Source organism: Notamacropus eugenii, chromosome 7 (assembly GCF_028372415.1).
Source record: "Notamacropus eugenii isolate mMacEug1 chromosome 7, mMacEug1.pri_v2, whole genome shotgun sequence".
NCBI lineage: Eukaryota > Metazoa > Chordata > Mammalia > Diprotodontia > Macropodidae > Notamacropus > Notamacropus eugenii.
This window is the reverse complement of record NC_092878.1, coordinates 27743018-27768618: the sequence shown is the minus strand read 5'-3', so window position 1 is coordinate 27768618 and position 25601 is coordinate 27743018. Positions and strand designations below refer to the sequence as shown.

General features: G+C 35.8%; 1 protein-coding gene across 5 annotated transcripts in view; it reads right to left on the bottom strand.

The window, feature by feature from the left end:
* The window catches only part of MGA (MAX dimerization protein MGA), a 236355-nt gene that overhangs the window by 207575 nt on the left and 3179 nt on the right, over positions 1–25601 (bottom strand). For all 5 annotated transcript variants that reach the window (XM_072623199.1, XM_072623198.1, XM_072623200.1 and 2 more), the window contains exon 2: positions 17064–17127. The gene's annotated coding sequence lies outside the window, so the exon portion shown is untranslated. The remainder of the gene's footprint in view (positions 1–17063; positions 17128–25601) is intronic.

Sequence of the window (25601 nt, the reverse complement as noted above, 5' to 3'; positions counted from 1 at the left end):
TACTTGCCACTCCTTAATCCCATCCAAATCTTCCCAGATTTTTTTATATAAAAATATCAGTTCCATTCTCATCAAATGCGCAGATTCCTTAAGAATCTGGCCTGCCTGAATTGGTATCACAAATACTGCAGACTCACTAGGGAATCTTGCCCACCTAATCAGTGTCTTAATAAATTCACTACTTGAATGTAAGAAGGCTTGAACGGTTAAATTCTTTCAAGACAGACTCTTGCCCTGTACCCTTGCATTTTGGGATTCCTAGCACTCCTAGACTGCAACAAAATGATCACACATAACAATTATAAAAGTTCTCTAGATGGCTTCTTTGTTTCCAATCTCTGCTCTCCAAGTCATACTTCATAGTATTGCCAAGATAATCTTCTTAATGTGCCATTCTGATCACATCACATCTCAAACTACCTATAACCTGCTTTTTGGTTTTATTCTACTCTACTTTCCTCTTTATATTTCAATTAAATTATTCCATTCCCTGCTTCCTGATGTCATAATGCCCTTTTTTGCTTCCATGGCTCCCCATGCCTGGTATGGGCTTCACCCCACCCTCCACTCATATTCTCCCATCTCTGTCCTCTTAAGATCCAACTGAAGTGCCACTTCTTCCATGAAATATTTCCTGAATTGTTTTAAATAATCTGTCTTTGAACTTGAGGACATTTTGAATTGTCCTTCCTGTACACATAAACATCTCACAAATTGCATTATATTACTCTTTGTATACACTTTACTCTTCTTCCTTTGTTAGTTTCTACACTGTAAATTCCCGGCAGGTAGTATACTACCTCACACAGAGTATACACAAATATTTAATGACCTGAACATTATGTCATGCAAAGGCACATTAGTAAATAATAGTAAGCAATTTAGTTTGACTGAAGCACAGGGAATAAGTAAAGTGAAATAAACTCTAAGAGGTGGGCTAAAAAGCAAAAGTGTGGAAGGCTTTGTTTTCCAGATTGAGGAATCAGTATTTTATTCAGTAAACAATGGGAAGTCATTTTAAGTTCCTGAGTAGAAGAAAGATATGAAACAAATAGTGCATTAGAAAAAATTCAAAGGCACTACTAAAAACAAGGGCATATATATTTTCAAAATATGTCTAAAAATAAGAAAACCACGAATGGGCCTAAAGAAAGCTAGCATATCCTTCTAGAGGGGACTCATCCACACAACCCACACTGGGTTCAGTCCTAGGAAGTTTGATTCTAATCAAGAGAAAAGCAAAGCTTCTTTTTCTCACAGTCTTCAGCTCATAAAAATGTATAACAACAGCCAAAGCAGCACTCAAGGCAAATTTCTGTTTTTGCTAAATGCTGATATTAATAAGACAGAAAAGGAAAAATGAACTCAACAAGCTGAGTCTGCATTTAAAGAAATGAGAAAGAGAACAAAGTAATACACTTAAGGGGAAAAGTGAACCAAAGTAAAACAAAACAATTATACACACACATACATATATAAAATGTATATTATATGTTATATAACATGTATATATATATATATATATATATATATAATAGGTGACATATAGTAACACTTAATAAATGCTTATTACTCACTAGTATCAACAGTGACTATATCCTGACTATAGCCTGCAGCATCAGTCTCTGCAGTACCACTTTCAAGGAGGGAAGAGATTGTAAAAGCAGTGTAAAGGAGAGTATAAAGAATCTGTGCACAGAAGAACGGGGAGGGAGTAGCAACCACAAGCTTACATAATAAGAAATTTACATTTACATTATATGTGTTTGTCTTGTATATCTAGATTGTAAAGTCCTTGAGAAAATATCTGATTTATCTATATATTATTCCCTGACCCCATACCAAGTATTTCACAAAATAGATATTGAATTAATGTTTTTTACATGAACAAATGTGGGTACATTTATTTCATCATTGGGCCAATCACCTGCTTCTCCTGAAAGAAAATTCAGGACCAGATATACTAAGGTTACTTATGTACATAAGTTCACTGAAAGGCTAGAGGTAATCTGCTTCCTCCCCCTTACCACCAAGAGAGTTTTATAACACATTACTACCCATGAAAAATTGCAATACAGCAACAGAGTAAAGGATGTTATCAAAGATATATATCCCAAAAAAACTGGGCCAGTCATGTAGGAAAAACAACACACAGTGCACATATAATGTCAAGAATATAATGTCAAGAAAAACCTGTAGAAAAGTTCCTAGCACCTGAGGTGGTCCATCTTTAGAAGACATACAGAAGGCAAGAGCAAGAGAGCAAGGCTTTCATAGGATAAGCAGACATGGATTTGTTATGATCTTGCATTCCTTGAGGAAATAAGTACCCACAGTGAGGAGAACACAGATTCATTAAAACAATCACTAGGGCACTTCTTTTCAAAAAAGTAGTAATTTTTTCAAAGTATACAAATCCTCATAGAAGTCAAACTCTTAAGCATCTATTATTTAAAGTGCTTAGCACATAGTGTTATATAAATGTTAGCTATTATTAGTATTATTATTAAGAGAAAGAAGCAACTTTTGATACTTGAAAGCTATGCTACTAGACTGCAAGCTCTACACCAAGCTAGAGAAATTTTCAATTATGGACCCAGAAAATTGGTTTTGCTTAACTGCATATTGTTACAAGGGTCTTCTTGTTCTTTTTTGGGTGTGAAGATAGGAGGGAGGCAGGTAAAAGGCAGAAAAAAAAGTGCTTGATAATTGAAAGAAATAAAAGTTAATTTTAAAATAGTTATGTAGCGAGGGGCAATATCAAAGACCAGAAGGGTGCTGCTCACTCAGTGATTAACTTTTTGTCCAGAGTAACCCATGAACCAGAAAAAATGGAGAGTAACTCAAACCATAAATGATCCCTTTCCATATCAACAATTCAATTCCACATGCATTTCTTAAATACCTATTTAAATACCTGGGAGGCAAAGAACTCAGTATATGAAAAGAAAACAAAAACCAATCCACATTTTGAAGTGATGATTGATGGAGTGGCAGAAAGTGTTAAGAATCACGTAGCTCTTTTTACCATCTAATTATAACCACTCAAAATGTGAACTTAAATTAACACACTACTGGAGAAATGGAACCATATCCATACTGAAGTTCTAGATATAAATGAAATTAAAAGACATAAAAAGCTGCAGATCAATGGAATGACAACTTCACAAGTTTTCCTCATCAAAGTGAACAGAAGAATTGACTTTTTCATGAAACAGAAGGTAAAAAAGAAATACCACATCATGGTACACTGGCTCATCATCCTTGGAAGAGCTAACAAAGTCACACAAGAACACCAGCAAGAGAATTTCAGTTTGCGTACCAACAATGCTTGCAGAGGATGAAAAAGCAGAAAAATTCTATAGGAAGTTCTCTATAGAAAACTTAACAAAATTCTATAGAGAACTTGACAAAATCCTCCAAACTATGTCAATGTCCAGTCCAATTCAGTATGAATTTATTAAGTATCTGCAATGTACCAAAGGGTGTCCTAGGTGCTGAGGATAGAAAAACATGAAAAATTATCTCTGTCCTTAGAGTCCACATTCTATTACAGTCATGCAACCTATAAATAGATCAGCATGTACATGATAACTGGAGAAACGAAACAACACCAACACCCTGGAATTTCTGATCCACAGTGACACTGAGGGGCAGTACCCCTCAGACCACCACTCCTGCTCCAGCCAAGCCCTCACAGAAGCATCCTGGCAATTGTGTCTATGATGCTATACCACAGTTACTTAAGACCCAAACAAAAAAGTTCTAGCCATCAAAGTCCTTGGCACTGCCCAAGGTTTAGCATCAGAAACAAATATGATTTTATAAGCAAAAGCAACATTAGAAACGACACATTCTGATTTGCCAGTTCACTCTAAGGACTGTGGGACCTTTCCACTTGACTTGCAGCAGAATATTCCACATGTACTGTCGCTCCCATTTAAATGGGAGCTCCTTCAGAGTGCAAGGAATTGTCTTACTTTTGTACTTTTATCCGCACAACTGAGCACAGTGCTTTGCATCCAGGATGAGTTTAATAAATGGTTTTTTTCATTCATTCATTCTATAGAACAAAGATGTTGCACAGGGGACAGTAAAGGCTATATTGGAAAATAGAGGTCAGGATCATGAAGCGAAAGAAGTCAAAGGCTTACTTACAAAATATACTCAGAAGAGTAAAATACTCAGTAGAACACTGTTACCTGCATATGTAAAATATTTCTTTTAAAAGAATATAGGTGTTAAATGTGGTAACATGGAAAAATAGCAGGAAAAATAAGGTGAACTATATCACAATAAAAAAGAAACTACTAAAAATAAAAGAAAATGAAAAAGAAACTACTGACTACTGACAGTTATTTTATGTTCTATCAGGGGGCAGCTACGTGGTGTAATTGATAATAGTGTTGGGCCTAGAGTCAGGAAGACTCATCTTCATGAATTCAAATCTGGCCTCAGGCACACTGACTGGCTATGTGACCCTGAGCAAGTCGCTTAACCCTGTTTGCCTCAGTTTCCTCATCTGGAGAAGGAAATGGCAAACCACTCCTGTATCTTTTCCAGGAAAACACCAGATAGGGGCATGAAGAGTTGGATACTACTGAAAATGACTGAACAATCTATGTTCTATCAGACTCAGAACAGAGGTAAAAATTAACACCAAATTAGTAATACTAATAATAATAAATGACATTTGTATAATATTTTGAGGTCCACAAAGTGCTTTATATTATCTGCGGAAAGCACCACAGCATCCTAAACATATAAGGCAGGCATCATTATCTCTATTTTACATGTAAGGAAAACACAGTTCAAAGAAATAAGTGACTTACCTATATTCACAGAGTGAGTATGTATCAAAGGTAGGACTCAAATTCTGGTCTTTACAGATTCTAAGTCCAGAGCTCTTTCCACTACTGCACACTCCTTCTCAGGTCAGAAAAATGAAAAGACACTATGTACAATTATAGAAAACTGACCTCCAAAATGACCTGTTTAAATTCTAAATTAAAAAATGGAAGATGGTCAAAAGCAAAGATTCTGACTTTATTATTATTCTTTAGAGGTTTTAACAATATTTTTTTCAAATTTATCAATTTATTTTTTTCAGTTTTCAACAATCACTTCCATAAATTCTAAATTTTCTCCCCTCCCTCTCATCTCCCACCCTAAGAAGACATGCAATCTTATATGGGTTCTATACATACATTCCTATTAAATATATTTTCACATTAGTCATGGTGCATAGAAGAATTAAAATGAATGGGAGAAACCATGAAAAAAACAAAACAAAGCAAAGAGTTTTTAACTGCAATAAGAAAGCTGAAAGGATAAGAAACTGCCTCATACAGCAAAAAGAAAAAAGATATAATATAAAAATATAAGCAGAACAAGGAAGAGAATAATAAGCCCCTCTTCGAAAATAAACTAAACTCACCATAAATGAACTTTCTAAGGAAAAAAGAAAACCAAGGCAAAATGGATTTACAAGCAAATTATTCCAAACATTTAAAGAACAATTAATTCCAACTTTTTTTGAAAGAATAGGTAAAATTAATTTACTTATTTAGTGCCATACCAATTAAACTATCAGATAATTATCTTCTAGAGCTGGATAAAATAATATCAAAATTCATCTGTAAGAACAAAAGGTCCAGAATATCAAAGGGACTAAAGAAAAGAAATACTAGGAAAGGTGGCCTAGCACTACCAGATCTCAATTGTATTATAAAGCAGCAATTATCAAAACCACTTGGTACTGGCTAAGAAACAGAAGGGTAGACAAGTGGAATAGGCTAGGTACTCAAGACACAGTAGGCAATGAATGTAGCAATCCCCTGTTTGATAAACCCAAGGACCCCAGCTTCTGGAATAAGAACTCACTGTTTGATAAAAATTGCTGGGAAAACCAGATAACAGTGTGGCAGAAACGAGGCATAGACCAATGCCTGACACTGTACACAAGAATAAAGTCCAAATGGGTACACGATCTAGGTATATTGATATCATGGCCAAATTGTAGGAGCAAGGAATAGTGTATTTATCAGATTTATGGAGAAGGGAAGAATTTTTGACTAAAGAAGAGATAGAAAGCATTATGAAGTGCAAGATGGATAATTTTGATTACATTAAACTGAAAAGTTTTGCACAACCAAACCCAATACAACCAAAATTCGGAGGGAAGTAGTACATTGGGAAAGAATTTTTACAGCTAATCTTGGGGATAAAGCCCTCATTTCTAGAATTTATAGAGAACTGAGTCAAATGTACAACAATACATTCCCCAATTGATAAATGGTCAAAGGATATGAATAGGCAATTTTCAGAGGAAGAAATTAAAGATATCTATAATCATATGAAAAAATGCTCTAAATCACTTTTGATTAGAGAGATGCAAATCAAAACAACTCTGAGGTACCACATTACACCTATCAGATTGGCAAACATGACAGAACAGGAAGATGATAAATGTTGGAAAGGATGTAGGAGAGCTGGGACACTAATTCACTGTTGGTGGAGCTGTGACCTCATCCAACCATTCTGGAGAGCAATTTGGAACTATGCCCAAAAGGCTACAAAAATGTGCATACCCTTTGACTCAGTAATATCACTTCTAGGATTGTACCCCCAAGAGATCATAAAAATGGGAAAGGGGCCCACATGTTCAAAAATATTTATAGCAGCATTCTTTGTAGTGGCCAAAAACTGGAAATCAAAGGGATGCCCATCAATTGAGGAATGGCTGAATAAATTATGGTATATGAATACAATGGAATACTATTGCTAATAATACTAAGAAATGATGAACAAGAAAACTTCAGAAAGGCCTGGAAATACTTATATGATCTCATGCTGAGCGAAAGGAACAGAACCAGGAGAACTTTGTGCACAGCAACGACCACAGTGTACAAGAGTTTTTTCTGGTAGACTTGGAACTTTGTAGCAATGCAAGGACTTAAAAAAAAATTCCCAATGGTCTTCTAAGGCAAAATGCCTTTCACATCCAGAGAAAGAAGTATGGAATTCAATTGCAGAATGTAGCAGATCATTTTTTTGTGTGTGTATTATGTTTTGGTTTGTTATATGACTTCTCCCATTCATTTTAGTTCTTCTACACAGCATAACTATAGTGAAAATGCATTCAATAGGAATATATATGTAGATCCTATATAGAATTGTATGCTGTCTCAGGGAGGGAGGGGGGAAGTGAGGGGTAGATAAAGGGGGAAAAAAAATCTAAGTTTTATGGTAGCAAGTGTAGAATACTAAAAATAAATAAAATTAATATTTGAAAAATAGGTAAACAATCATTGCCCTCAAGGAGTTTACAGTCAATTGGGGAAGACAACATATACACAAGTAAATAGATATAAATTATGTGCAAAGTAAACACTGAAGGAAACAAAGAAAAAGCAAGAGGACTACTTAAATAGCAGCTAAATAGCTCAATTCTCACACATGTGCTTCATTAAAGGTAAAAGAAAAGTGCGCCAAAAGTAAAAGAGAAATAAAATGTCTAGACACCCAGAAAAGCCTACAGGAACTAAGGAAGAAACCAAGGCAGAAAAGCTAATGTGAGGCAAGCACAGCACACTGGCAAACTCCAAGAGCCCCAGAGTATTCTAGACAGGAATTCCTGAGGTTGGAGGGCTCTGTGAATTCACACAACAGAGAGAAGAACCAGCAAAGCTCCTGCTGAGGGCAAAATGATTAATCTACATAGCCTAGGGGATCAGAGAATTTGCAACAAGCTAATATAAGCTGCCCTGAAAAATTCAGCACTTTGCACCCAGAAAATACAAGTAAGCCTAGAATCTACCAAAATTTTGTACACAGTAGACACCAGTGGAAGAGAATTGTTAGGACTGTCAACAGTTATAGAAAGGGATCAAAGAGGGGCCCACTAGTCTATTCAAGTATACACAGGCAGTTACAGCCTAGTCTTGACAAAAAGTCCCAATTTAGGAACTGAAGCTAGAAATATGAATAAACAGAATAAGAAATTTTATGGATACAGGAATATCCAAAACACAAGCCTAAGAGAATTAACTCCAGAGAAACCACTGGCAAAGCCCAAAATAAAGTGTTCTACTATAGTTCCTGGAAGAGAAAAAAATTTAAATGATATGTGAAATCTTTTCCAAGTAACATACTCCTGGAAAATTAGAATGGCCCAATCAGAAGTCAATGACTCCACAAAACAACAAAAAATACAGTAACAAAATCAAAAGACTGAAAATATATAAGAAAATATAAAGAATTTCCTATCACAGACAACTGACAAAAAAGAAACAAACAGAAAAACAGGTCATAAAGAGATAATCTAAGAATCATTTAAAATTCAGTGCTTCTTAAAGTATGGAGCATTACCCATAACTGAATATGGGACCATGAAAAGTGTGGTAACAGTAAAAGGTTTCTGAATGCACAACAACCAAAAATTAATTCAAAACCAAACAGGTAATGAACACAAAGTGTTTCAGGCAGCTCTTGCCTATATTGCATCAAGCAACTTCACTGCAGCCTTGGTTCTTGAGAGAAATGTGTCCATTCTAAATAAAGACCAATACTCACTGTAAAGACAGGAAAGTTCTCATTTTATTTTAGCCAATTATTCTACATTCTTAGTGAATGGGTCTCTCCCTAATGGAGAAGACACTTGCTCAGACAAATGCAATGCTTTTTATATTGTTCCTAATTCAAATTTCCTGCCTTGCTCTCCATTGGCTAGTTGCAGCCTCCTGAACCTCCTACTTCCTGTTCTACTTTCTGATAAGTTCCCTTCAAACAGCTCCTTAAGCATGCATAAAAACTTCTGACCTTTTACCTGATCAGAAGCCTGCTTCTACTAGGTCACAACTCTGAGGTTTCCGCCCCTGCCAGCTTGATCTACTCATTCATTCATTTATTCATTCATTCATTCATTTATTCATTTATGTATTTATTCTATGTAAAGGAGCCATGCCCTGACTACTTTTAAAGAGGTCTATTCACTGAATGGGCATTACCTCACTTTAAGTGAGTACCTGAAAAAGCCTAGCCTAAAAGGCCAAGTTCTCCCATTGCATTCTGGGCCATCTCCAGGCATCTTGATGAATATCTGGTCACTGGATCCAGATGGCTCAGGAGGAGAAAGTGAGGCTGGTGACCTGCACAGCCCTCCCTCACTCAAAATAAAGTCAAATGCAAGTCACGTCATCATTTCTCTGATGGCGTGGTCCTCTTCGAAAACAAAGGACGAACACAACAACTCTGATTAGAACTAGCCACCTCTGACTTACATTCTGCTATCACTCAAGGCTGGGAAGAGTTTTAATCCTGTGGAAACAGAATTCCTCCTTTTGTTTGCCACATTCTGAACATACAACAGGCACTATGTATGCTATCCCTCCACGCTGCCAGAAATACCTTGGTTCAGATTCAAGACTACTGTATGTACAAAATCATTAAATGAATTTTGGTTTAGGATTAGGACAGAATTTCCAACAATTTCTGAAATGGATCTAAATATACTATGTATTTATGCAAAGCATCAATCTCAGTACTGGCAATTATAAAATCAAAATATCAATCAACTCTGAAAAAACAGTGAAGATGCTCTACATCCTACAGTATCAAATATTCCACCAATATTTTAATCCCTTATGTAAAAATAAACAAGCAAATCCATCTCATTGGTATGTGCTTTCATGTGCTTTCATCTTTAATAAACAGTAAAATTATAAATATACCAAAAAATTGTTTGAAAATAAATTTATTTATGATTTATTATCAGTAAATGTTTGATTTGCTTACCTATTTCGTATGTACCCTACGTACCCAGGGCCGCATAAAAATTTCTCAGGTGAAAAGGGAATCAAGTAGAAAAAGTTTAAGAATTCCTGATTTAAATCATCTAAAAAGCACAAATTCACAAAATCACTTAAATTACCAAAAAATCACCAAAAAAAACAATAAAATAATCATAAAAGAAAACTAGAGACCTCTTTGAACTATTTGGCAAAATGAAAACAGAAAGTCAAGTCAACAAGCATTTATTAAGTACCTACTATGTGCTGGATAAGTGCTAGGAATATAAAGAAAGACAAAAGACTGTACCTGCTTTCAAGGAGTTCATAGTTTAATGAGAAAGGAAAGGGAATAACACACAAACCCTATGGACAAACAAGAAATAGACAAGATAAACTGGGAGTTGATGAACAACTGGAAGGCACTAGCACTAAGGGTAATCAGGAAAGCTTTATAGAAAATTGGAACTTGGAGGAAGCCAGGAGATGGAAATGAAAAAGATGAGAATTTCAGGCATAAGAGAGAGTCGGTAAAAACTGACTTTTAATAGTCATCTCTCCTGAAAAATTCAAAAATGAAAACTCCTAGGAATAGGATAGGCACAATCCAGAGCTTCCAGATTAAAGAAAAATAAATATACTATGAAAATCTAGAAAAACTTCAAGTATCAAGGAATCAGTGTCAGGATCACACAAGAGTTGTCAACTGCTACAACACAGAAGGGGAGAGCTTAGGATACAAGATTACAAAGAGAAGGAAAGGAGAGTACAGAAAGAATAAGCATTTATATAACACCTACTATACCAGGAACCGTGCTAAGGGCTTTTTTACAAGTATTACCACATTTGATCCACACAAGCCTATAAAGAAGGTTCTCTTATTATTCCCATTTTATCCTTGAGGAAACTGAGGAAAATAGAGGTTAAGTGGCTTCTTCAAGGTCATATAGCTAGTAAATATCTGAGGCTAGACTTTAATGCAGATCTTTCCTAACTCCAGGACCAGCATTCTATCCACAAAACACAAAAGACAAAGACTTACACATAGGATTAATTTAGCTGGAAAAACAAAATAATCCTATAAGGAAAAAAGGTATCATAAAGAATTTTTAAGCATTCCTAATGAAAAGCCCTAAATTAAATATAATCTTCAAAATGCTAACACAGGAGTCAACAGAAACCTAGAAAAAAAAATATCTTAGAGAAGCCAGAAAGGGCTAAAAGATGAAGTATTTATAAACAAATGGAAAGGAGGGAAAGTCAACAGGAAATTACCTAGGTCAGGGGTGTGGAACCTGCAGCCTTGAGGCCATATGTGCCCCTCTAGGTCCTCTAGTGTTGCCCGAAGGGCCACATGTGACCTCAAGGCCAAAACTTCCCTACCACTGACCTAGACAGCTCAAGCTTGGGCACAGAAGGGAAGAGAAAGAGCCTTGCATATGTGCCTACCTTCACTCTTTCCACTACTCTCTTCTGTTGCTTCTCCCTACCCCTCCTCACCCCACCCTCACCCCTATTCCCTTGGTGCAGACTATCCTGGTGCTTCTTCTGTGACTTGGAAGCCAAGGAGATCCTGAACTCACCATGGTCAACTAGAAGCCTAAGGAAGGAGTCAAAACCGAAAACAAGGACATGTTAATTTGGCAAGATGGTTGAAGATTTTAAATGGCACATAACACTTAGTAAACCAATGAAAGCCCATTGTAAACTTCGTTGGCCCTGCAGATAAGACTCCAATTTGACAGACAACCAATCAATGATGCAGATACACCTGCACTATTTGAAATACAGAATGAAAATACAATTAATGTTTCCAGCAGCAGACAGAAGGCAGTCACTAAAACGGAAAACCTACAACTTTACTCCAGAACAATACATTTAATAATTAGAAAACTTAAATTAGTTTCATTCCCAACCTGACTACTGCAGTATAGTTTTTTATCTTCTTTGATTCCCTATTCTAATAAGACAAGAAAAAGAAAATGAGGGAATAAGCACAAAGAGAAAACTCATACTTTTTTTTGCAGATGAAAAGATGGTTTTTTTAGAAAATGTTAAAGATTCAACTAAAAATTTAACTAAAATAATAATTTCAGCTAGGTAGCAGGAGGCAAAATAAATACATAGAGAACATATTTTCTTTATACTACCAATAAAACCCAGTAGGAAGAGATCGAGAAGTTTCACCTAAAATAAACATAAAATGTTTAAAATATCTGAAAGTTATAACAAGATACACATAGTACTTATATAAATACAAGTATGAACTCTTTACAAAAATAGACCTAAATAATTGGAGAAATATCAATTTCTCAATTTAATTAAATTCTTAATTTCAAGTAACTGATCATTATTTGCAGGTGCTAATATAATAAAAATAACAATAGTGCCTAAATTCATTTATGTATTCAGTGACATAACAATCAAACTACCAAATGATTACTTTACAGAGATAGAAAACTAATAACAAAATTCATCCGGAGAAATAAAATGTCAAGAATGTCAAAGAAATAGTTAAAGCTGAAAAGGAAGTACTTCTAGCAGTACCAGATCTCAAATTATACCACAATACAATAATCATCAAAACTTAAAATGACAAACAGATTAATGATACAGAATAAGTACATAATACACAGAAACAAATGATCCAGTACCCTTTTCTCCAATAAATCTATGGACCCAATGACCAGGGTAAAAGAAGGGTAAAATAAAAATAGCTGGGAAGTCTAGAAATCAGTTTTGCAGAAATTAAGTGTAGCACTTTACACCATGTATCAAAATAAGCTCCAAAGTGATACATGACTTAATTTAAAAGATCACGTTATAAATAAAAATCCTTGCATTGGATTTGTAGAAAACTTTTTTTAAACTTTTATGTAATCAAAACCATTTTATTTTCTGTGATCCTCTTTATACCTTATTTGATAATGAAATCTTCCCTTATCCACAGATCTGAATCTTTCTTCTTTTTTTCCCTCTGTTTATTGGATTTGAGCTTAGTCTTTAAGGAAGCCAGAGAAACTAAGAGATGGGATTTAAAGAAGCAGAGAGCATGGGAGACTACCAGTGCTGACAGGGAGACCAAAGATTTTGTGTCATGTGCAAGGAATAACAGGTAAGTCAACATAGAATGCATGGAAGAAAGTTAAATTTAGAAAAATAGGAAGGGCCCAGGTTGTGAAAATCTTTAAACGACCAAAAGAGGATTTTATATTTTATTCTGAAAGAGAAAGCCACTGGAGCTTATTGAGTAGGAGAATGACATTGTTAGACCTTTGCTTTAGGAAAATCACTTTGGCTGTGGATTGCAGTGGAAAGAGCTATGAAACTGGGAGACCAACTAGAAGGCTACGACAAGAGTCCAGATGAGATGTGATGAGGGCTTAACTGAGGTGATGCCTCTGTATGGAGAGAATGAGATTAGGTGAAAGATGCAGTGACGGTAGAAATAATAAAATTTAGCAATGCAGATATGGAGATGTGGGGAGAATGAGTGAACAGATGGATGATTCTTTAAGATTGTAAGCATGGACAACTGGAAATATATTGGTGTCCTTACAGGTAGCAAGAAATACAGAAAAGAAAAGGGTATGGGAGGGAAAAGACAATGAGTTCTGTTTTGTATATATGGAGGTCAAGATTTCTACAGAACATCAAATTTGAGATATTCAAAAGGCAACTGGTGGTACAGGAGTGAAGCTCAAGAAATTAGATAGACTAGATATAGATAAGCATGTATATGTATGTGAATGTATACGTACATATACACATAAATGTATAGCTATCCTGAGCTCCAGTACAATTGTGTGTGTGTGAATATGTGACTCATATGCACAGAGATGATAACTGAAATCATAGGAACTGATGAGATCACCACATGAGACACAACAGAGTAAGAGAAAGAGAGAAGAATGCCCAGAACAAAGCTGTGGGGGACATCTGCGGTTAGTATACATGACATGGAAGAAGATGTAGGAATCTGAGGAGAGATCAGATAGAACCAAAATAGAGCAGTACGATGAAAACCCAGGGAGAAGAAAATATCCAGAACGTCAACAATAGTATCAGATGTTGCAGAAGTCAAAAAGTATATGGAATGAGAAAAAACAATTACATTTGTTAATTAAGAGATCATTATTGCTCTTTCTTACACACTCTTTCCCATAACCAGAGAATAAAGTTCACAGTTCAGCCACAGCACAGCCTTGAACTGAACTAAGAGGAAGATGGAAGGGATGCATCTCTCCTTCCTCCTTTTGGACTCCTGGCTGGAAGTATTTCTCTTGTGCTGTTCCATTTTGTCCTCCTCCTTTTTAGGAGTCAACAGTAATCCCTGCCAGAGCTGGGAGTTCAGATCATGGTGACCTTGGAAGCAGGATGGCAGGCAGGATGGTGCAGCCAGCTGTGTACCTGGCACTCAAGCCTGAGAGGTTTTGGACTCGAAACTGGGATTGCACTCTGTGTTCATGTATCTGTTTTATATCTTTGGAGCAAATATTTCTTTGAAAGCTCATTAAAAAAAAAAAAGCTCATCTGGCTATAAGTATTTAAATGGAACTAGGTGCAGGGGAGTTCCTCACTACACTTAAAGGAAAACCTCAAGTTTTTACAAATTTTTTACTTCAGAAATTTTACAGATTTTTCATTTGTCAGTTGCTTGGCTATTTAAGTAACAATGCGTTTTGTATTACCGAATTCTGTATGTAGGCATTAATACAGTGATATATTTTGTATTACTGAGTCCCATATAAGTACAGTTATTATGTTTAATGTGAGAAATCTAGAATCACTAGCTTGTTGCTATCTAATATGAATTCCTATTGTTCCTTGGTATTTAAAATCAATTTAGTCTACTTGCGTTTTATGATACCAAAATACCTTATATCTTCTTAGATTAAGATGCCACTGCCTATCATCCACAAGTAGCTGACACTCTTTGTGAATTCTCTAACTGATACTACTTGTCTTCTTGTTATAATGGGTGAATTTGCAATTCCATTTTGCTTATCTTGGCAGTAGAATATAGATCCATGGAGTAAATTTCCAGTGCCTTTTAGAATAAGGAGCTAGAATACATCACTCAGACCTCCATAAGGAAATTACCTATAGTGCAGAGGAACCCCTAGAAAATTTTGGTGTGCCCTGAACAGAAAGGGATACCTTTTGTCCAGATCCTCCAGACCCCAGATGGGTGGCTGTATTATGCAAGGAGGAAAACATGAAAGAGTTTCTACCCTCGCAGTTTTCTCATCTAAGAAAGGGGTGACTCCTAGGAACTCTAGGTCCAAAATCTCTGTGGGAAGAGTTCCGTGTAACTTGGAAAGTTCACTGAGGTTAGGTTTCTATCTGAAACAAGTATTCAGTTTTCTTGGCCTGTTTCTGCTCCTTCTTTCACTCATGGGTTGAGAAAGGCCCTGCAGGGCTAAGACTAAGAAAGCAAAAATATTTGGCAAACTTTGTACCAATGTTCCTTGTTTCGTGAATCTGCAAAATTATGTATTCGAGGATAACTGTAATTTTTGTTTGCACATGTGTGATTGTATATATGATGGATCAACAACTGCTGTTTTGAGACTTAACACTGGGAAAACCATGTGAATAGAAATTACTTATGCCATCCCAGAGACCACAGAAAACTATTTTTAATTTGAAACAAAGAGTGTGTTAACAAAAAGATGCACCTATGCCTATTTGTTGAGGATGCCAACTTTCAAACGATGGGAAGGAGGTAATGGGGTCTTAGGAACATGCCCAAAATGTCTAACATGGAAGCACCCTGTCTCCCTGATTCTGCTTCTATGTTACCTACCAGGTGGCTGAGAGTAGCTTCATTCAATTGCTTGCATCTTTAAAATCTGGTTAGAATGAGAAGGTCCTTCTTCCATACACACTTTGTCCAGAGTGTGAAGATCACAGTTTATACACAGGACAAGAACCATGAACTGAACCAGGAAGGGGGGACTGTCCCATTTCTCCTTTTAGACACTGTGGCTAGGAGTGTTTGTCTCATCCTGTTTGTCCTTGTCTGTTTCAAGTATGACTGGTGATCCCCATTCTACCCAGGAGTTTGAGCTATGGTGACTGTGGAGCCAGGATTTCAGGTAAGATGCTGCAGCCAGGTAGCCTGGCAAGAAAGCCCTGAGAATCCAACGTGCCTGGAACTTGAACCCTAATGCAACATTATTGTGCCTAATAAATGATGAAAGGAACATTTCCAGGGAAACCTCCAAAAATCTGTATGAACTTCTACAAGTGACACAGACAGAACCAAAACTACTGATATAATAACAACACTGTAAGAAAAACTTTGAAAGACTTAAGAAATCAGAACAATGAAATGACCAACCTCATTTCAAGAGCATGATGAAAGCATGGTACCCAGCTTTTGAGAGAAATGTGATGATCTCAAAGAATAGAATCAGATATAAATTTTCAGACATGGTTAATGTGGGAATTTTGCTTCACCACTCATATTTTTGTAAGCATTTTATTTTTCATTTTTCAATCAGGGAAATGGGAAATTTGCAAGGGAGAACAGGGCTAGCAAGAGCATCGTTAAAAAAAAGACAAAAAAGTCAATGAAACATTTCACATTTTTAAAATGCACAGAAGCAAAGAGAAGTTCAGAAGGAAACACAAATGAGCAAGACTGCCTTGAAAGTGACATTATAAATTTATATCTAATAAATCTTAAAAGTATAAATGTAATAAAACTTAAAAGGAAAAGCAACTTACACATAATAAAGATTCATGGTTTTGTGCAATTATAATCCTCATTACCTAGTTTACTATGTATATAGAAATCCTCATTTTATTTAGTGTTAAGGTCAGAATAAAAATTTTTTTTCAAAAAAAGAATAATGTTGGAGGTAATACATACATGAGGATGTCAAGAGATCAATTCACAAAATATTTTAAGATAAGGAAAAAATCTCAGGCCCCATTAATAATCTCCAAAGAGCAATGAGGAAAACATCAACAACTGACAAACTAATATAAATATATGCACACATACATACATGCATACACACACATACATATATGCACAAGCCTATTTTTAGCAAATACAAAAATTTTTTCGCAAAATGTATGCACATATCAAGGGCAACCTTAATGACAGTATTAGTAAGGAACAGGCCAACTTTCAAAAATGATAGTCCATAATAAATTACATATTTATCATTATACAACTGACAAAGATAGAGAATGTAAAATCTCACTGTGCGTAGTTTGTTGACTATAAAAAGCTTTTAATTCAGTACAGCAAAATATTACCTCGAAGTTCTTTTCCAATAAGATATCTCTCTCCCATGTATGCGTTGAAATGATGAAAGATTCCCTGGAAAATAAAAGAGATACACACTTGTTTGATTATCCTGTCATTAATATCAAGTGAGGCAAACAAGACATTTGCTACCCAAGAGTATCCAGCACTGTCATAGAGTAGATATGGTGTAATGTCCAAAGAGAAGAAGGATTTCCTATGGTGACGTCCTCTGAATTCTCCTGTTTGCCAGGAGGATATTGGTGGTATCAAGCCACAGAACACTTCAGAGCTTCCTGGAGAAGATTAATAAACATTGAAAACAACTTGATCCAACCATCCACATAGAGAAAAACTAAGTTCATGTAGAATGCCTTTTGACAAAATTATAGCAGGAAGCCAGATGTATAATCTATATATAGTTCATCCAGTATAGATTGGACAGATACCGAAAATGGATAAAACAGACCTAAAATTAAACAAGAGGCTAGGGGCTGTGGGGGGAGCGTGGTTAGCTTTTGGGAAATAAAGTTCCTTTAATGAGCACAAATGTCCCCCTGAAATAATGATTCATCTTTTTCATTTCAATATCCTACCAGTGTAGTTATATGGTTATTAGTTCATGGAACACTAGTCTCATAAGAATTAAAAATCGATATTACTAGAGGCTGAGCCAAGATGGCAGAGTAGCAAGAAAAAAATACAGCCTAGCTGTCGTTTTCCCCCTACACACACACACACATACACACACACACACACACACACACACACACACACACACACACACACACTTCTTCCACAAAGACCTAGAAAATGCACCAGTCCAAATTCTGATCAGGAAATCCAAGAAAATTGTCACGAGTCATTTTATCAGCCCAGTTCAGCAGCATAGGGAGATGGACAAAGAGGTCTGCAGACACTGAGAAGGGGTCTGGCAGAGCATTCTAGTGCACAGGGACTGAAAGAGTTTAGATATAAACTGTGCACTAAGCAGAAAGCACCAAGGCAGGAAAAGATCCCACAGGGACTCTAAACTAATGAAAAGGGCAAGAAAAGCTGCCATCTGGTAGGTCTGTTGCTCATAACCCAGAGCCAGGTCATAAAATCCAGGGCAAACTGAGGAAAAGACCTGGACCTTAACAGGAACAATTTCTAAATGCTCTAAATCACTATGGATTATAGAAATGTAAATCAAAACAACTCTGAGGTACCATATCACACCTATCACAATGGCTTAACATGACAAAACAGGAAAATGATAAATACTGGAGAAGATGTGGGAAAATCAGAGCATTAATGCATTGTTGATGGAGTTGTGAACTGATCCAACTATTCTAGAGAGCATTTTGGAACTGTGGTCAAAGGATTATAAAATTGTGCATATCCTTTGACCCAGCAATACCACGTCTAGGTCTGTAATCTCAAAGAGATCATAACAGGAAAAGCACTCACATGTACAAAAATATTTATAGTAGCTCTTTTTGTGGTGGCAAAGAATTGGAAATTGGGGGAATGTCCATCAACTGGGGAATGGTTGAACAAGCTGTGGTATATGCATGTAATGGAATACTATTGTGCTATCAGAAATGATGAGCAAGTGGATTTCAGAAAATCCTGGAAAGACATATATGAACTGATACTGAGTGAAGTGAGCAAAACTAGGAGAACACTGTACACAGTAACAGCCACAGTGTGCAATGACTCAGCTCTTCTCAGCAATGAGACAACTCCCAAAGACTCATGATGGGAAATGCTGCCACATCCAGAGAAAGCGCAGTGGTGTCTGAACGCAGACAGAAGCAGACAGTTTGCTCTCTTTTGTTGTTGCTGCTATTCTGTTTCTTCTTGTGGTTCTAATTCTTCTTCACATCATGACTAATATGAAGGTATGTTTAATATGAAAGCATATGTAGCACCTATATCAAATGGCACTTCATCTTGAGGAGAGGAGACAGAGGGGAAGAAAATTTAAAAAACAAAATCTTATGGAAGTGAATGTTAAAAACTAAAAGTAAATTAATTAAAATTTTAAAAATTAAATAATAAAAAAAGAATAGAACCAATCCATGTTCATGTCCTGTGTTTTTTCTTGGTGAAATCCCTCAACACTATTTGAAAACATTAACATTCTGAAGGGACTCTTGTACCTTCTTCCCCTATTAGAATTTTAATACTCTATCATCATATAGTCCCTTCCATTGGGGTAAATAAATTTAACTTTCAAGGTTAAAAAAAAAAAAAAAGGGAACCATTTCTGAAGCAAACAGTAGCTCTGTGCCTCTGATCCCAGGAGGAGAGCAGGAACTCAAGTCTCCAGTTTAGGCTGAAACCAGCAATGAAATAAGCAGGGCAAGAATACCAGACCAAAAGCGAGCCTTCCGCTTGGAGCACTTCCAAGTGCACTAGCTGACAGTGGCTGGATAGAGCAGCACTGTACTGTGACTTGCAGAGACAAGTATAAAGACCCAAACCTGGGGGCAGGAACTTGAAGAGCTCAGAACAGGTGGAAATGAGGACAACTTTGCACTGGGTCATGTCACTTTGGGAACACTGAAAGCTTGTAGATCCCCAGCCAGGGCTGTCCCTGAAATACTACAGTAATGTAACACTCAATACTGAAGAAAAGAGCAAAAGGATCCAAGAAGACAAAATCTCAGTCAGATATCATTTGCAAAAGTGTGCATAACCCAATTGTAACAAAGTCCAAAGTCAAAAAGTAGGTTGCAAGAATTAGTGAAAAAGAAAGGAAGGAGGGAAAGAGGGAGGGAGGAAGGAAGGAAGGAAAAAGAACCATATTAAAAAGAAATACTATGGTGAGAAAAAAGTTCAAGACACAAATTCAAAAGAAAGGACTCCAAAACATTTATAAGCAAAGCCTCAAAGAAAAACACATATTGGGCATACATACAATCAGAATTCCTAGAGGAGTTACACCAAGGGTTGAGTTTTTTTTTATTTAAAGAGCTAAAAATTTATTTCAGAAACCAAATGAGAGCAAGCAGAGAGAAAAAGGAGAAGAAATGAGAGCTATCAAAGAAAGATACAGAAAAATAATTAACAACTTAAGAGGCACAAAACCTTACCCAAAAAAATAAGTTCCTGAAAATTAGAATTGACAAAATGAAACCTAATGACTCCTTGACACATCAAGAAACATGAAAACAAAGACAACTGCCTGAAAAAAGAAAGAAAAGATAATGCAAAGTATCTCATAGGAAAAACAACTGACCTAAAAAACAGACTAAGGAGAAATAATTTAAGAATCACTGGACTACTTAAATGCCAAGACCAAAAAAAAAAAAAAAAGAGTCCAGATTTTGTGAATTCATAAAGAAAAATGTGCAGATTTCTCAGCAGAGAGCAAATGAGAAATAGAAAGAATCTACCAGTCACCTCCTGAAAAAATTCCCAAAATGAAAAATTCAAAAATATAACCAAAATCCAGAATTCCTACATCAAAGAAAAAAATACTACACGTAAGCAGTCAGAAGAAAGAATTCAAGTATCAGGGAGCCAGAATCAGGATCACACACACAATTTGGCAGACACCACTATAAAGAGAAAAGGAAAAAGGAACTGAAAAGCATTTATTAAGTACCTATATGCCAGAATTTACAAATACAAATATTATCTCACTTGATCTTTATGCTGTGAGGTATATGCTATTAATAGCCCCATTTTACAAATTGAGAAAACTGAGGCAGACAGAAGTTAAGTGATTTGCCCTGAGTCATAAAACTACTAAGTGTCTGAGGCCACATCTAAACTCGGGTCTTCTCTGACTCTAAGCCCAGCTTTCTATCCACAGTATCTTCTAGCTGCCTACAAAAAGGAGTAAAAGAGCTTAGCACATGATAGTAGAGAAGGCAAAAGATCTAGACTTACAGTTAAGAATAACACAACCAACAAAGTTGAGTATAATCTAAGAGGGGGAAAATGAACTTTTAATTAAATAGACACCCTGATGAATATCAGGCCACTGGACCCAGATGGCTCAGGAGAAGAAAGTGTGGTTGGTGACCTTATACAGCATACTGTCACTCAAATCAGAGTTAACTGCTAGTCATGGCATCATCTTGATGTCATGGTCCTCTTCCAGAACAAAGGACAAACACAATAACAACAACACAATTAAACATAAAACTCCTAGAGCATTCCTGATCAAAAAAATTAGTATTTTGTAAAAATTCTAACAAACAGAGAAGTCAAGAGAATCATAAAGAGGTAAATATGACTGAACCTAATATAAAGGTCTAAAAAAGAATAAACTGTTTACATTCTTATATGAGGAGACGATATATGTATCCACTCAGAATTCTAGCATAATCACAGACCACAGAGAGAACCTAATTAGACAAATCTCAAAGTGTTTAGGCAATGCTTTTGTGATTTTAAGAGAAAAACTGAAACAGAGGGGGAAAGAAATCTACAGGGGACAGGAGAAAGGAATGGAAGAATAAGGAAAAATAAATGGGTAAGGGACATAAGTAAAAAGTCTACACAATAGGGAGGAGGGGATGGTGTGGAATGAGCAACATTTGATTCTCAATTATTTGAACCAGTCAAAGGAGGGAAGGTTACGTATACACACACACACACGCACACACACTCACAAACACAAATACACACAGAGTGGGTACAGAAATATATTTCATCCAGCAAGAAAACAGAAGAAAATAGGGGTTAAGGAAAAGGAGAGGAAATAAAAGGGAAGGTAAATTAAGGGAAGAATTAGTCAAAAACAAAATAAACTCTTACAAGGGGAAGGGAACAAAGAGAAGGAAAAGTATAAGAGATTAGATGGAAGGAAATACACAGGTCACTGTAGGAACTGTGAATATGAAGGGGATGAACTCACTCACAAAATGAAAGAAGACAGCAGAATAGATTGGAAGCCAGATTTTAACATTATGTTGTTTACAAGAAACATTCCTGGAACAGAAAGATACACATTAAGTTAAAATAAGGGGCTATGGCAGAATCCATTATGCTTCAGCTAAAGTTAAAAAAGTAAAGAAAAACAATCATAATTTCAAAGCAGAAGCAAAAATAGAACTAATTAAAAGAGAAACTACATTTGCTTACAAATTACAATGTAAAAGTACCTTACAAATGGATCAATATCAATACTGTGTGTATGTGTATATATATATATATATATATATATATATATATATATATATATATATATATATATATATATACACATATATACATACACACACTAAATGGTATAGCATCTAAATCTTTAAAGAAAAAGTTAAATAAATTACAAAAGGAATCAGTAAAACTCTAATAGTGGGGTACCTCAATTTACCCCTTTCAGACCTAGATAAAACTAACCTCCCCCAAAAAAGAAAGAAATGAAAGACTTGAATAGAATTTAACAATTAGTTATAGTAACCTCCCTAGAGACTTCTTAATAACAGAAAATGCAAAAAAGTAGAATTATTAAATATAGATCCAGAACATAATGCAATAAAAATTACATTCAATAAAGGGTCTTTGAAGCAAAAGGTTAATAAATTAATTGGGTACTAAGTAAACTAAGCCTAAAGAACAGGTAAGTCAAAGAACAAATCATATAATGACAACAATAAAACAGCATGCCAAAATTTTTTAGATGAAGTCAAATAAATTCTTAGTGGAAAAATTGTATCTCTAAACACTTTCATCAATAAAAGAGAGAAAAAGCAGATTTTCAAACTGCCCATTAATTCTATCAAACATTTAAAGAAAAATTAATTCCTTCTGAAGAATAAATTGGATAAAGAATAAAATTGAACTGTGCCCACAAGACTATAAAATAGTGCATATTCTTTGACCCAGCAACAGCACCACTAGCTCTGTATCCCAAAAGATCAAAGAAAAGGGAAAAGGACCTGTCAGTACAAAATTATTTATAGTATCTCTTTGCGTGGTGGCTAGGAGATGGACATTGAGGGGATGCCCATCAACTGGGGACTAGCTAAACAAGTTGTGACTCTGATGGAATACTATTGCTATAAGAAATAATGAGCAGGATGGTTTCAGAAAAACTTGGGAAGATTTACGTGAACCCATGCAAAGTGAAGTGAGCGGAACCAGGAGAACATTGTACATAGTAACAGCAAAACTGTAACAATGATTGACTGTGAAAGAGTTAGCTACTTTGTTCAAGACAGCGAACCAAGACAATTCCAAAAAACCCATGATGAAAAATGCTATCCACCTCCACAGAGAGAACAAATGAAATCTGAATAATGACTGAAGCATACTTTTTAAACTTTCTCATTTTTCTTTCATGTGCCTTCTTTTGTGCATGTGTGCTTTCTTTTGTCAACATGGTTAATATGAAAATGTTTTACATGACTTCACTGAAAAATCGAACCTGGGAATATTTACATGAACTCATACAAAGTGCAGAGGGCAAAAGGAGAATATTGTACATAGTAACAGCAAAACTGTAACAATGACTAACTGTGAAAGAGTTAGCTACTCTGTTCAAGACAGTGAACCAAGACAATTCCAAAGAACCCATGATGTAAAAAGCTATCCACCTCCAGAGAGTGAACAAATAAACTCTGAATGATGACTGAAGTATATTTTTTAAACTTTATTTTTCTTTCACGTGCCTTCTTTTGTGCATGTATGCTTTCTTTTACCAACTTGGTTAATATGAAAATGTTTTACATGACTTCACTGAAAAATCGATATCATATTGCTAGACTTCTCAAGGAGTAATGGGAGGAAAGAACTTGAAACTCAAATCTCTAAAAAACAAATGTTAAAAATTTTTACATGTAATTGGCAAGCATTTTTAATGAAATAAAAATATTTTAAAAGAACAATTCCAAGAATACATAAACTTTTTGAAAAGAGTAACACAATAAGAGGTCTCACCAAATTCCTTCTATGATACAAATATGACCTTGATACGTAAACCACGAAGAGTCAAGACAGAGAAAGAAAAATGTAGCCTAATAACCTTAATGAATATTGATACAAAATTTTAAAATCATATTATTAGCAAGGAGACTACAGCAACATGTCACAATGATTATATATTAGAACAAGGTTAGATTGTTTACAGTTAGATTACAAAATATCTCTAACTATTAATTAAGGAGGGCCTGCCTTATAATTTAATAATAATAATAATATAATACAATAATAATAGATACTGTTAATCTCCATTGTAAAGAGGTTCAAGAATATTATACAACTTTCCCATGATTCTGCAATGCAACTAACATATTAGAATTGAAATTCAAACCCAGGTCACTTGACTTCAGGTCTAGCATTCCTGCTGTACCACCCTGCTATAGGAACATGTTTATAAGTACTACTTTGGATCAAATTGGAAGTGTCCAAAATTTTTGACTGTACTGAAATTCACTGGAACATATGTTCTTGGGAATACTGCTTTTTAAAGTTTTTAAGTGGTGAGAGTCCTTGGCCATACCTATCATGGCTACTCTTAGTTAAGCATCACTGCTCTTACTTGACAGGTGGGGCTTTCTGTGGAGATATTTGACTCATTCCAACAGGAGAGAAGTCCATATATAAATGTAAATATATAAAGTACACATAAAAATTGTAGGGAAATATAAGGTAGCTTGAGAGAGAAGGCATTAGCAGTGGAAGGAACAAAAAGGCTTCATGCAGAAAACAGTGCTTGAGTTTTACCTTAAAGGAAGATGAGGGATGGAAGGTACTATGTGAGGAATAACAGGCCAATTTGGCTAGATCAGAGAACACAGGAGGGAGTGATGTTCAGAGAGGCTGACAGGTTAAGGCCAGGTTGTATAGAATTTTAAAAGCTGAACAGGGGAAGCAATAAGAAGCCACTAAAGTTGATTGAGTAATGAAGTAGCCTGGTCAGACCTATGCAGTAAGAAGGATGAACTATAGGAAGGAGAGATTTGAGGCAGAAGAAGCTGTGAGAGAGAATTAGGGCCTGAGCTAAGGCAGTGGTTGAATGAGTGAACACAGAAAGGGTCAGATGCAAGAGATGTGAAGGTAGAAAAAATAAGATTCAGCATCTGCCTGGATAAGACTCCTCCTAAATGCAGGGAATCTTGTGGAATTTGTTCATTTAAAACATGAGTATTGCAGTCAGGTATAGAAAAGATGTCTTAACAACTAAAAAACCACTGAGTAGCAATTAGCATCTGGATGTGATAGGGTATGGACCCAAGCTAAGACCCTTGCCCCTTACTCCAAAAGAATTTGAGTCTCATTTGTCTATTAAACCCCACCTTGACCTCTCCTTGACTTTCCCCACTTGATCTGGTATTCGCCTGAGACTATACACCTTTCACTACTCCTATGCCAAATTCTCTGTTACCCTTAACTTAACCCAGCCCTCCATAGTCTGTTATCTCCAGATCTGCTACTTTCCACCCTCCATTCTACCTAAACCCCATTCTCTTGTTTCCTGGTGGCCTACCTCTAGTCACCCCAGCCTACTGGCCACTCCCATCAAGATCCTTCCTGGACCTTTCTTTTAATCACTCCAGACTACTTGGCCAACCCTAGATCCCTCCCACAGTCTTTCTGTACATAAG